This window comes from Nematostella vectensis, chromosome 4, assembly GCF_932526225.1.
Source record: "Nematostella vectensis chromosome 4, jaNemVect1.1, whole genome shotgun sequence".
NCBI classification, from domain to species: domain Eukaryota; kingdom Metazoa; phylum Cnidaria; class Anthozoa; order Actiniaria; family Edwardsiidae; genus Nematostella; species Nematostella vectensis.
The window spans coordinates 16936594-16946336 of record NC_064037.1 but is presented as its reverse complement, the minus strand read 5'-3'; the positions used below and the strand labels follow the sequence as shown (position 1 = coordinate 16946336).

The 9743-nt window shown below is 40.5% G+C and overlaps 29 non-coding genes across 29 annotated transcripts; all 29 read right to left on the bottom strand.

Annotated features, from left to right (window-relative positions):
* Positions 1-174: 174 nt before the first annotated feature.
* LOC125562033 lies at positions 175-296 on the bottom strand. The gene has a single exon (XR_007307740.1). It is a non-coding gene; the product is annotated as a U5 spliceosomal RNA (small nuclear RNA).
* Positions 297-506: 210 nt separating this feature from the next.
* LOC125562032 lies at positions 507-628 on the bottom strand. Its single transcript, XR_007307739.1, has one exon. It is a non-coding gene; the product is annotated as a U5 spliceosomal RNA (small nuclear RNA).
* A 210-nt stretch (positions 629-838) lies between these two features.
* On the bottom strand, positions 839-960 carry LOC125562176. Its single transcript, XR_007307883.1, has one exon. It is a non-coding gene; the product is annotated as a U5 spliceosomal RNA (small nuclear RNA).
* Positions 961-1170: 210 nt separating this feature from the next.
* On the bottom strand, positions 1171-1292 carry LOC125562201. The gene has a single exon (XR_007307908.1). It is a non-coding gene; the product is annotated as a U5 spliceosomal RNA (small nuclear RNA).
* Positions 1293-1502: 210 nt separating this feature from the next.
* On the bottom strand, positions 1503-1624 carry LOC125562031. Its single transcript, XR_007307738.1, has one exon. It is a non-coding gene; the product is annotated as a U5 spliceosomal RNA (small nuclear RNA).
* Positions 1625-1834: 210 nt separating this feature from the next.
* LOC125562139 lies at positions 1835-1956 on the bottom strand. The gene has a single exon (XR_007307846.1). It is a non-coding gene; the product is annotated as a U5 spliceosomal RNA (small nuclear RNA).
* A 210-nt stretch (positions 1957-2166) lies between these two features.
* On the bottom strand, positions 2167-2288 carry LOC125562030. The gene has a single exon (XR_007307737.1). It is a non-coding gene; the product is annotated as a U5 spliceosomal RNA (small nuclear RNA).
* Positions 2289-2498: 210 nt separating this feature from the next.
* On the bottom strand, positions 2499-2620 carry LOC125562124. Its single transcript, XR_007307831.1, has one exon. It is a non-coding gene; the product is annotated as a U5 spliceosomal RNA (small nuclear RNA).
* Positions 2621-2830: 210 nt separating this feature from the next.
* LOC125562029 lies at positions 2831-2952 on the bottom strand. The gene has a single exon (XR_007307736.1). It is a non-coding gene; the product is annotated as a U5 spliceosomal RNA (small nuclear RNA).
* Positions 2953-3162: 210 nt separating this feature from the next.
* LOC125562127 lies at positions 3163-3284 on the bottom strand. The gene has a single exon (XR_007307834.1). It is a non-coding gene; the product is annotated as a U5 spliceosomal RNA (small nuclear RNA).
* A 210-nt stretch (positions 3285-3494) lies between these two features.
* LOC125562028 lies at positions 3495-3616 on the bottom strand. The gene has a single exon (XR_007307735.1). It is a non-coding gene; the product is annotated as a U5 spliceosomal RNA (small nuclear RNA).
* A 209-nt stretch (positions 3617-3825) lies between these two features.
* Positions 3826-3947, bottom strand: LOC125562027. The gene has a single exon (XR_007307734.1). It is a non-coding gene; the product is annotated as a U5 spliceosomal RNA (small nuclear RNA).
* Positions 3948-4157: 210 nt separating this feature from the next.
* On the bottom strand, positions 4158-4279 carry LOC125562182. The gene has a single exon (XR_007307889.1). It is a non-coding gene; the product is annotated as a U5 spliceosomal RNA (small nuclear RNA).
* Positions 4280-4489: 210 nt separating this feature from the next.
* LOC125562026 lies at positions 4490-4611 on the bottom strand. The gene has a single exon (XR_007307733.1). It is a non-coding gene; the product is annotated as a U5 spliceosomal RNA (small nuclear RNA).
* A 209-nt stretch (positions 4612-4820) lies between these two features.
* On the bottom strand, positions 4821-4942 carry LOC125562025. The gene has a single exon (XR_007307732.1). It is a non-coding gene; the product is annotated as a U5 spliceosomal RNA (small nuclear RNA).
* Positions 4943-5152: 210 nt separating this feature from the next.
* Positions 5153-5274, bottom strand: LOC125562229. The gene has a single exon (XR_007307936.1). It is a non-coding gene; the product is annotated as a U5 spliceosomal RNA (small nuclear RNA).
* Positions 5275-5484: 210 nt separating this feature from the next.
* Positions 5485-5606, bottom strand: LOC125562174. Its single transcript, XR_007307881.1, has one exon. It is a non-coding gene; the product is annotated as a U5 spliceosomal RNA (small nuclear RNA).
* A 210-nt stretch (positions 5607-5816) lies between these two features.
* LOC125562024 lies at positions 5817-5938 on the bottom strand. The gene has a single exon (XR_007307731.1). It is a non-coding gene; the product is annotated as a U5 spliceosomal RNA (small nuclear RNA).
* Positions 5939-6148: 210 nt separating this feature from the next.
* On the bottom strand, positions 6149-6270 carry LOC125562022. The gene has a single exon (XR_007307729.1). It is a non-coding gene; the product is annotated as a U5 spliceosomal RNA (small nuclear RNA).
* A 210-nt stretch (positions 6271-6480) lies between these two features.
* Positions 6481-6602, bottom strand: LOC125562021. Its single transcript, XR_007307728.1, has one exon. It is a non-coding gene; the product is annotated as a U5 spliceosomal RNA (small nuclear RNA).
* Positions 6603-6812: 210 nt separating this feature from the next.
* Positions 6813-6934, bottom strand: LOC125562155. The gene has a single exon (XR_007307862.1). It is a non-coding gene; the product is annotated as a U5 spliceosomal RNA (small nuclear RNA).
* A 210-nt stretch (positions 6935-7144) lies between these two features.
* Positions 7145-7266, bottom strand: LOC125562123. Its single transcript, XR_007307830.1, has one exon. It is a non-coding gene; the product is annotated as a U5 spliceosomal RNA (small nuclear RNA).
* A 210-nt stretch (positions 7267-7476) lies between these two features.
* Positions 7477-7598, bottom strand: LOC125562020. The gene has a single exon (XR_007307727.1). It is a non-coding gene; the product is annotated as a U5 spliceosomal RNA (small nuclear RNA).
* A 210-nt stretch (positions 7599-7808) lies between these two features.
* On the bottom strand, positions 7809-7930 carry LOC125562019. Its single transcript, XR_007307726.1, has one exon. It is a non-coding gene; the product is annotated as a U5 spliceosomal RNA (small nuclear RNA).
* A 210-nt stretch (positions 7931-8140) lies between these two features.
* LOC125562018 lies at positions 8141-8262 on the bottom strand. The gene has a single exon (XR_007307725.1). It is a non-coding gene; the product is annotated as a U5 spliceosomal RNA (small nuclear RNA).
* Positions 8263-8472: 210 nt separating this feature from the next.
* LOC125562180 lies at positions 8473-8594 on the bottom strand. Its single transcript, XR_007307887.1, has one exon. It is a non-coding gene; the product is annotated as a U5 spliceosomal RNA (small nuclear RNA).
* A 210-nt stretch (positions 8595-8804) lies between these two features.
* LOC125562017 lies at positions 8805-8926 on the bottom strand. Its single transcript, XR_007307724.1, has one exon. It is a non-coding gene; the product is annotated as a U5 spliceosomal RNA (small nuclear RNA).
* A 209-nt stretch (positions 8927-9135) lies between these two features.
* Positions 9136-9257, bottom strand: LOC125562016. The gene has a single exon (XR_007307723.1). It is a non-coding gene; the product is annotated as a U5 spliceosomal RNA (small nuclear RNA).
* Positions 9258-9467: 210 nt separating this feature from the next.
* LOC125562228 lies at positions 9468-9589 on the bottom strand. Its single transcript, XR_007307935.1, has one exon. It is a non-coding gene; the product is annotated as a U5 spliceosomal RNA (small nuclear RNA).
* Between the last annotated feature and the right edge of the window lie 154 nt (positions 9590-9743).

Below are 9743 nucleotides of genomic sequence, written 5' to 3'. Positions count from 1 at the left end.
AACAAGACTCCATTGCATGTGGGACTGCAAAAGTATCTGGGGCGTCATGCGCAAAATACTCTGTCGGTACTTAACATGAGTTGGTGGTTTGCAATCAGCACTAACAAATATAACCTTAAATTAAAGCAAAATTCAGTTGAACCATTTGGGCCGCAAGTTTTCATTTAGTGTGTAAGCCCCGCAAAAATGCAGGGCAAATCAAAAATTGAGTGATATACTCATTTCAGTGCTCTCCTCCACGGAAATCTTTAGTAAAAGGCGAAAGATTTACTCGATATGAAGGAAAACCAGAGTGCCCTTCAATGGTTCGCATGGTGCAATCTATATCCCCAAACAAGACTCCATTGCATGTGGGACTGCAAAAGTATCTGGGGCGTCATGCGCAAAATACTCTGTCGGTACTTAACATGAGTTGGTGGTTTGCAATCAGCACTAACAAATATAACCTTAAATTAAAGCAAAATTCAGTTGAACCATTTGGGCCGCAATTTTTCATTTAGTGTGTAAGCCCCGCAAAAATGCAGGGCAAATCAAAAATTGAGTGATATACTCATTTCAGTGCTCTCCTCCACGGAAATCTTTAGTAAAAGGCGAAAGATTTACTCGATATGAAGGAAAACCAGAGTGCCCTTCAATGGTTCGCATGGTGCAATCTATATCCCCAAACAAGACTCCATTGCATGTGGGACTGCAAAAGTATCTGGGGCGTCATGCGCAAAATACTCTGTCGGTACTTAACATGAGTTGGTGGTTTGCAATCAGCACTAACAAATATAACCTTAAATTAAAGCAAAATTCAGTTGAACCATTTGGGCCGCAATTTTTCATTTAGTGTGTAAGCCCCGCAAAAATGCAGGGCAAATCAAAAATTGAGTAATATACTCATTTCAGTGCTCTACTCCACGGAAATCTTTAGTAAAAGGCGAAAGATTTACTAGATATGAAGGAAAACCAGAGTGCCCTTCAATGGTTCGCATGGTGCAATCTATATCCCCAAACAAGACTCCATTGCATGTGGGACTGCAAAAGTATCTGGGGCGTCATGCGCAAAATACTCTGTCGGTACTTAACATGAGTTGGTGGTTTGCAATCAGCACTAACAAATATAACCTTAAATAAAAGCAAAATTCAGTTGAACCATTTGGGCCGCAATTTTTCATTTAGTGTGTAAGCCCCGCAAAAATGCAGGGCAAATCAAAAATTGAGTGATATACTCATTTCAGTGCTCTCCTCCACGGAAATCTTTAGTAAAAGGCGGAAGATTTACTCGATATGAAGAAAAACCAGAGTGCCCTTTAATGGTTCGCATGGTGCAATCTATATCCCCAATCAAGACTCCATTGCATGTGGGACTGCAAAAGTATCTGGGGCGTCATGCGCAAAATACTCTGTCGGTACTTAACATGAGTTGGTGGTTTGCAATCAGCACTAACAAATATAACCTTAAATTAAAGCAAAATTCAGTTGAACCATTTGGGCCGCAAATTTTCCATTAGTGTGTAAGCCCCGCAAAAATGCAGGGCAAATCAAAAATTGAGTGATATACTCATTTCAGTGCTCTCCTCCACGGAAATCTTTAGTAAAAGGCGAAAGATTTACTCGATATGAAGGAAAACCAGAGTGCCCTTCAATGGTTCGCATGGTGCAATCTATATCCCCAAACAAGACTCCATTGCATGTGGGACTGCAAAAGTATCTGGGGCGTCATGCGCAAAATACTCTGTCGGTACTTAACATGAGTTGGTGGTTTGCAATCAGCACTAACAAATATAACCTTAAATTAAAGCAAAATTCAGTTGAACCATTTGGGCCGCAATTTTTCATTTAGTGTGTAAGCCCCGCAAAAATGCAGGGCAAATCAAAAATTGAGTGATATACTCATTTCAGTGCTCTCCTCCACGGAAATCTTTAGTAAAAGGCGAAAGATTTACTCGATATGAAGGAAAACTAGAGTGCCCTTCAATGGTTCGCATGGTGCAATCTATATCCCCAAACAAGACTCCATTGCATGTGGGACTGCAAAAGTATCTGGGGCGTCATGCGCAAAATACTCTGTCGGTACTTAACATGAGTTGGTGGTTTGCAATCAGCACTAACAAATATAACCTTAAATTAAAGCAAAATTCAGTTGAACCATTTGGGCCGCAATTTTTCATTTAGTGTGTAAGCCCCGCAAAAATGCAGGGCAAATCAAAAATTGAGTGATATACTCATTTCAGTGCTCTCCTCCACGGAAATCTTTAGTAAAAGGCGAAAGATTTACTCGATATGAAGGAAAACCAGAGTGCCCTTCAATGGTTCGCATGGTGCAATCTATATCCCCAAACAAGACTCCATTGCATGTAGGACTGCAAAAGTATCTGGGGCGTCATGCGCAAAATACTCTGTCGGTACTTAACATGAGTTGGTGGTTTGCAATCAGCACTAACAAATATAACCTTAAATAAAAGCAAAATTCAGTTGAACCATTTGGGCCGCAATTTTTCATTTAGTGTGTAAGCCCCGCAAAAATGCAGGGCAAATCAAAAATTGAGTGATATACTCATTTCAGTGCTCTCCTCCACGGAAATCTTTAGTAAAAGGCGAAAGATTTACTCGATATGAAGAAAAACCAGAGTGCCCTTTAATGGTTCGCATGGTGCAATCTATATCCCCAATCAAGACTCCATTGCATGTGGGACTGCAAAAGTATCTGGGGCGTCATGCGCAAAATACTCTGTCGGTACTTAACATGAGTTGGTGGTTTGCAATCAGCACTAACAAATATAACCTTAAATTAAAGCAAAATTCAGTTGAACCATTTGGGCCGCAATTTTTCATTTAGTGTGTAAGCCCCGCAAAAATGCAGGGCAAATCAAAAATTGAGTGATATACTCATTTCAGTGCTCTCCTCCACGGAAATCTTTAGTAAAAGGCGAAAGATTTACTCGATATGAAGGAAAACCAGAGTGCCCTTCAATGGTTCGCATGGTGCAATCTATATCCCCAAACAAGACTCCATTGCATGTGGGACTGCAAAAGTATCTGGGGCGTCATGCGCAAAATACTCTGTCGGTACTTAACATGAGTTGGTGGTTTGCAATCAGCACTAACAAATATAACCTTAAATTAAAGCAAAATTCAGTTGAACCATTTGGGCCGCAATTTTTCATTTAGTGTGTAAGCCCCGCAAAAATGCAGGGCAAATCAAAAATTGAGTGATATACTCATTTCAGTGCTCTCCTCCACGGAAATCTTTAGTAAAAGGCGAAAGATTTACTCGATATAAAGGAAAACCAGAGTGCCCTTCAATGGTTCGCATGGTGCAATCTATATCCCCAAACAAGACTCCATTGCATGTGGGACTGCAAAAGTATCTGGGGCGTCATGCGCAAAATACTCTGTCGGTACTTAACATGAGTTGGTGGTTTGCAATCAGCACTAACAAATATAACCTTAAATTAAAGCAAAATTCAGTTGAACCATTTGGGCCGCAAGTTTTCATTTAGTGTGTAAGCCCCGCAAAAATGCAGGGCAAATCAAAAATTGAGTGATATACTCATTTCAGTGCTCTCCTCCACGGAAATCTTTAGTAAAAGGCGAAAGATTTACTCGATATGAAGGAAAACCAGAGTGCCCTTCAATGGTTCGCATGGTGCAATCTATATCCCCAAACAAGACTCCATTGCATGTGGGACTGCAAAAGTATCTGGGGCGTCATGCGCAAAATACTCTGTCGGTACTTAACATGAGTTGGTGGTTTGCAATCAGCACTAAAAATATAACCTTAAATTAAAGCAAAATTCAGTTGAACCATTTGGGCCGCAATTTTTCATTTAGTGTGTAAGCCCCGCAAAAATGCAGGGCAAATCAAAAATTGAGTGATATACTCATTTCAGTGCTCTCCTCCACGGAAATCTTTAGTAAAAGGCGAAAGATTTACTCGATATGAAGGAAAACCAGAGTGCCCTTCAATGGTTCGCATGGTGCAATCTATATCCCCAAACAAGACTCCATTGCATGTGGGACTGCAAAAGTATCTGGGGCGTCATGCGCAAAATACTCTGTCGGTACTTAACATGAGTTGGTGGTTTGCAATCAGCACTAACAAATATAACCTTAAATTAAAGCAAAATTCAGTTGAACCATTTGGGCCGCAATTTTTCATTTAGTGTGTAAGCCCCGCAAAAATGCAGGGCAAATCAAAAATTGAGTGATATACTCATTTCAGTGCTCTACTCCACGGAAATCTTTAGTAAAAGGCGAAAGATTTACTAGATATGAAGGAAAACCAGAGTGCCCTTCAATGGTTCGCATGGTGCAATCTATATCCCCAAACAAGACTCCATTGCATGTGGGACTGCAAAAGTATCTGGGGCATCATGCGCAAAATACTCTGTCGGTACTTAACATGAGTTGGTGGTTTGCAATCAGCACTAACAAATATAACCTTAAATTAAAGCAAAATTCAGTTGAACCATTTGGGCCGCAAGTTTTCATTTAGTGTGTAAGCCCCGCAAAAATGCAGGGCAAATCAAAAATTGAGTGATATACTCATTTCAGTGCTCTCCTCCACGGAAATCTTTAGTAAAAGGCGAAAGATTTACTCGATATGAAGGAAAACCAGAGTGCCCTTCAATGCTTCGCATGGTGCAATCTATATCCCCAAACAAGACTCCATTGCATGTGGGACTGCAAAAGTATCTGGGGCGTCATGCGCAAAATACTCTGTCGGTACTTAACATGAGTTGGTGGTTTGCAATCAGCACTAAAAATATAACCTTAAATTAAAGCAAAATTCAGTTGAACCATTTGGGCCGCAATTTTTCATTTAGTGTGTAAGCCCCGCAAAAATGCAGGGCAAATCAAAAATTGAGTGATATACTCATTTCAGTGCTCTCCTCCACGGAAATCTTTAGTAAAAGGCGAAAGATTTACTCGATATGAAGGAAAACCAGAGTGCCCTTCAATGGTTCGCATGGTGCAATCTATATCCCCAAACAAGACTCCATTGCATGTGGGACTGCAAAAGTATCTGGGGCGTCATGCGCAAAATACTCTGTCGGTACTTAACATGAGTTGGTGGTTTGCAATCAGCACTAACAAATATAACCTTAAATTAAAGCAAAATTCAGTTGAACCATTTGGGCCGCAATTTTTCATTTAGTGTGTAAGCCCCGCAAAAATGCAGGGCAAATCAAAAATTGAGTGATATACTCATTTCAGTGCTCTACTCCACGGAAATCGTTAGTAAAAGGCGAAAGATTTACTAGATATGAAGGAAAACCAGAGTGCCCTTCAATGGTTCGCATGGTGCAATCTATATCCCCAAACAAGACTCCATTGCATGTGGGACTGCAAAAGTATCTGGGGCGTCATGCGCAAAATACTCTGTCGGTACTTAACATGAGTTGGTGGTTTGCAATCAGCACTAACAAATATAACCTTAAATAAAAGCAAAATTCAGTTGAACCATTTGGGCCGCAATTTTTCATTTAGTGTGTAAGCCCCGCAAAAATGCAGGGCAAATCAAAAATTGAGTGATATACTCATTTCAGTGCTCTCCTCCACGGAAATCTTTAGTAAAATGCGAAAGATTTACTCGATATGAAGAAAAACCAGAGTGCCCTTTAATGGTTCGCATGGTGCAATCTATATCCCCAATCAAGACTCCATTGCATGTGGGACTGCAAAAGTATCTGGGGCGTCATGCGCAAAATACTCTGTCGGTACTTAACATGAGTTGGTGGTTTGCAATCAGCACTAACAAATATAACCTTAAATTAAAGCAAAATTCAGTTGAACCATTTGGGCCGCAATTTTTCATTTAGTGTGTAAGCCCCGCAAAAATGCAGGGCAAATCAAAAATTGAGTGATATACTCATTTCAGTGCTCTCCTCCACGGAAATCTTTAGTAAAAGGCGAAAGATTTACTCGATATGAAGGAAAACCAGAGTGCCCTTCAATGGTTCGCATGGTGCAATCTATATCCCCAAACAAGACTCCATTGCATGTGGGACTGCAAAAGTATCTGGGGCGTCATGCGCAAAATACTCTGTCGGTACTTAACATGAGTTGGTGGTTTGCAATCAGCACTAACAAATATAACCTTAAATTAAAGCAAAATTCAGTTGAACCATTTGGGCCGCAATTTTTCATTTAGTGTGTAAGCCCCGCAAAAATGCAGGGCAAATCAAAAATTGAGTGATATACTCATTTCAGTGCTCTCCTCCACGGAAATCTTTAGTAAAAGGCGAAAGATTTACTCGATATGAAGGAAAACCAGAGTGCCCTTCAATGGTTCGCATGGTGCAATCTATATCCCCAAACAAGACTCCATTGCATGTGGGACTGCAAAAGTATCTGGGGCGTCATGCGCAAAATACTCTGTCGGTACTTAACATGAGTTGGTGGTTTGCAATCAGCACTAACAAATATAACCTTAAATTAAAGCAAAATTCAGTTGAACCATTTGGGCCGCAATTTTTCATTTAGTGTGTAAGCCCCGCAAAAATGCAGGGCAAATCAAAAATTGAGTGATATACTCATTTCAGTGCTCTCCTCCACGGAAATCTTTAGTAAAAGGCGAAAGATTTACTCGATATGAAGGAAAACCAGAGTGCCCTTCAATGGTTCGCATGGTGCAATCTATATCCCCAAACAAGACTCCATTGCATGTGGGACTGCAAAAGTATCTGGGGCGTCATGCGCAAAATACTCTGTCGGTACTTAACATGAGTTGGTGGTTTGCAATCAGCACTAACAAATATAACCTTAAATTAAAGCAAAATTCAGTTGAACCATTTGGGCCGCAATTTTTCATTTAGTGTGTAAGCCCCGCAAAAATGCAGGGCAAATCAAAAATTGAGTGATATACTCATTTCAGTGCTCTCCTCCACGGAAATCTTTAGAAAAAGGCGAAAGATTTACTCGATATGAAGGAAAACCAGAGTGCCCTTCAATGGTTCGCATGGTGCAATCTATATCCCCAAACAAGACTCCATTGCATGTGGGACTGCAAAAGTATCTGGGGCGTCATGCGCAAAATACTCTGTCGGTACTTAACATGAGTTGGTGGTTTGCAATCAGCACTAACAAATATAACCTTAAATAAAAGCAAAATTCAGTTGAACCATTTGGGCCGCAATTTTTCATTTAGTGTGTAAGCCCCGCAAAAATGCAGGGCAAATCAAAAATTGAGTGATATACTCATTTCAGTGCTCTCCTCCACGGAAATCTTTAGTAAAAGGCGAAAGATTTACTCGATATGAAGAAAAACCAGAGTGCCCTTTAATGGTTCGCATGGTGCAATCTATATCCCCAATCAAGACTCCATTGCATGTGGGACTGCAAAAGTATCTGGGGCGTCATGCGCAAAATACTCTGTCGGTACTTAACATGAGTTGGTGGTTTGCAATCAGCACTAACAAATATAACCTTAAATTAAAGCAAAATTCAGTTGAACCATTTGGGCCGCAATTTTTCATTTAGTGTGTAAGCCCCGCAAAAATGCAGGGCAAATCAAAAATTGAGTGATATACTCATTTCAGTGCTCTCCTCCACGGAAATCTTTAGTAAAAGGCGAAAGATTTACTCGATATGAAGGAAAACCAGAGTGCCCTTCAATGGTTCGCATGGTGCAATCTATATCCCCAAACAAGACTCCATTGCATGTGGGACTGCAAAAGTATCTGGGGCGTCATGCGCAAAATACTCTGTCGGTACTTAACATGAGTTGGTGGTTTGCAATCAGCACTAACAAATATAACCTTAAATTAAAGCAAAATTCAGTTGAACCATTTGGGCCGCAATTTTTCATTTAGTGTGTAAGCCCCGCAAAAATGCAGGGCAAATCAAAAATTGAGTGATATACTCATTTCAGTGCTCTCCTCCACGGAAATCTTTAGTAAAAGGCGAAAGATTTACTCGATATGAAGGAAAACCAGAGTGCCCTTCAATGGTTCGCATGGTGCAATCTATATCCCCAAACAAGACTCCATTGCATGTGGGACTGCAAAAGTATCTGGGGCGTCATGCGCAAAATACTCTGTCGGTACTTAACATGAGTTGGTGGTTTGCAATCAGCACTAACAAATATAACCTTAAATTAAAGCAAAATTCAGTTGAACCATTTGGGCCGCAATTTTTCATTTAGTGTGTAAGCCCCGCAAAAATGCAGGGCAAATCAAAAATTGAGTGATATACTCATTTCAGTGCTCTCCTCCACGGAAATCTTTAGTAAAAGGCGAAAGATTTACTCGATATGAAGGAAAACCAGAGTGCCCTTCAATGGTTCGCATGGTGCAATCTATATCCCCAAACAAGACTCCATTGCATGTGGGACTGCAAAAGTATCTGGGGCGTCATGCGCAAAATACTCTGTCGGTACTTAACATGAGTTGGTGGTTTGCAATCAGCACTAACAAATATAACCTTAAATTAAAGCAAAATTCAGTTGAACCATTTGGGCCGCAATTTTTCATTTAGTGTGTAAGCCCCGCAAAAATGCAGGGCAAATCAAAAATTGAGTGATATACTCATTTCAGTGCTCTACTCCACGGAAATCTTTAGTAAAAGGCGAAAGATTTACTAGATATGAAGGAAAACCAGAGTGCCCTTTAATGGTTCGCATGGTGCAATCTATATCCCCAAACAAGACTCCATTGCATGTGGGACTGCAAAAGTATCTGGGGCATCATGCGCAAAATACTCTGTCGGTACTTAACATGAGTTGGTGGTTTGCAATCAGCACTAACAAATATAACCTTAAATTAAAGCAAAATTCAGTTGAACCATTTGGGCCGCAAGTTTTCATTTAGTGTGTAAGCCCCGCAAAAATGCAGGGCAAATCAAAAATTGAGTGATATACTCATTTCAGTGCTCTCCTCCACGGAAATCTTTAGTAAAAGGCGAAAGATTTACTCGATATGAAGGAAAACCAGAGTGCCCTTCAATGCTTCGCATGGTGCAATCTATATCCCCAAACAAGACTCCATTGCATGTGGGACTGCAAAAGTATCTGGGGCGTCATGCGCAAAATACTCTGTCGGTACTTAACATGAGTTGGTGGTTTGCAATCAGCACTAAAAATATAACCTTAAATTAAAGCAAAATTCAGTTGAACCATTTGGGCCGCAATTTTTCATTTAGTGTGTAAGCCCCGCAAAAATGCAGGGCAAATCAAAAATTGAGTGATATACTCATTTCAGTGCTCTCCTCCACGGAAATCTTTAGTAAAAGGCGAAAGATTTACTCGATATGAAGGAAAACCAGAGTGCCCTTCAATGGTTCGCATGGTGCAATCTATATCCCCAAACAAGACTCCATTGCATGTGGGACTGCAAAAGTATCTGGGGCGTCATGCGCAAAATACTCTGTCGGTACTTAACATGAGTTGGTGGTTTGCAATCAGCACTAACAAATATAACCTTAAATTAAAGCAAAATTCAGTTGAACCATTTGGGCCGCAATTTTTCATTTAGTGTGTAAGCCCCGCAAAAATGCAGGGCAAATCAAAAATTGAGTGATATACTCATTTCAGTGCTCTACTCCACGGAAATCGTTAGTAAAAGGCGAAAGATTTACTAGATATGAAGGAAAACCAGAGTGCCCTTCAATGGTTCGCATGGTGCAATCTATATCCCCAAACAAGACTCCATTGCATGTGGGACTGCAAAAGTATCTGGGGCGTCATGAGCAAAATACTCTGTCGGTACTTAACATGAGTTGGTGGTTTGCAATCAGCACTAACAAATATAACCTTA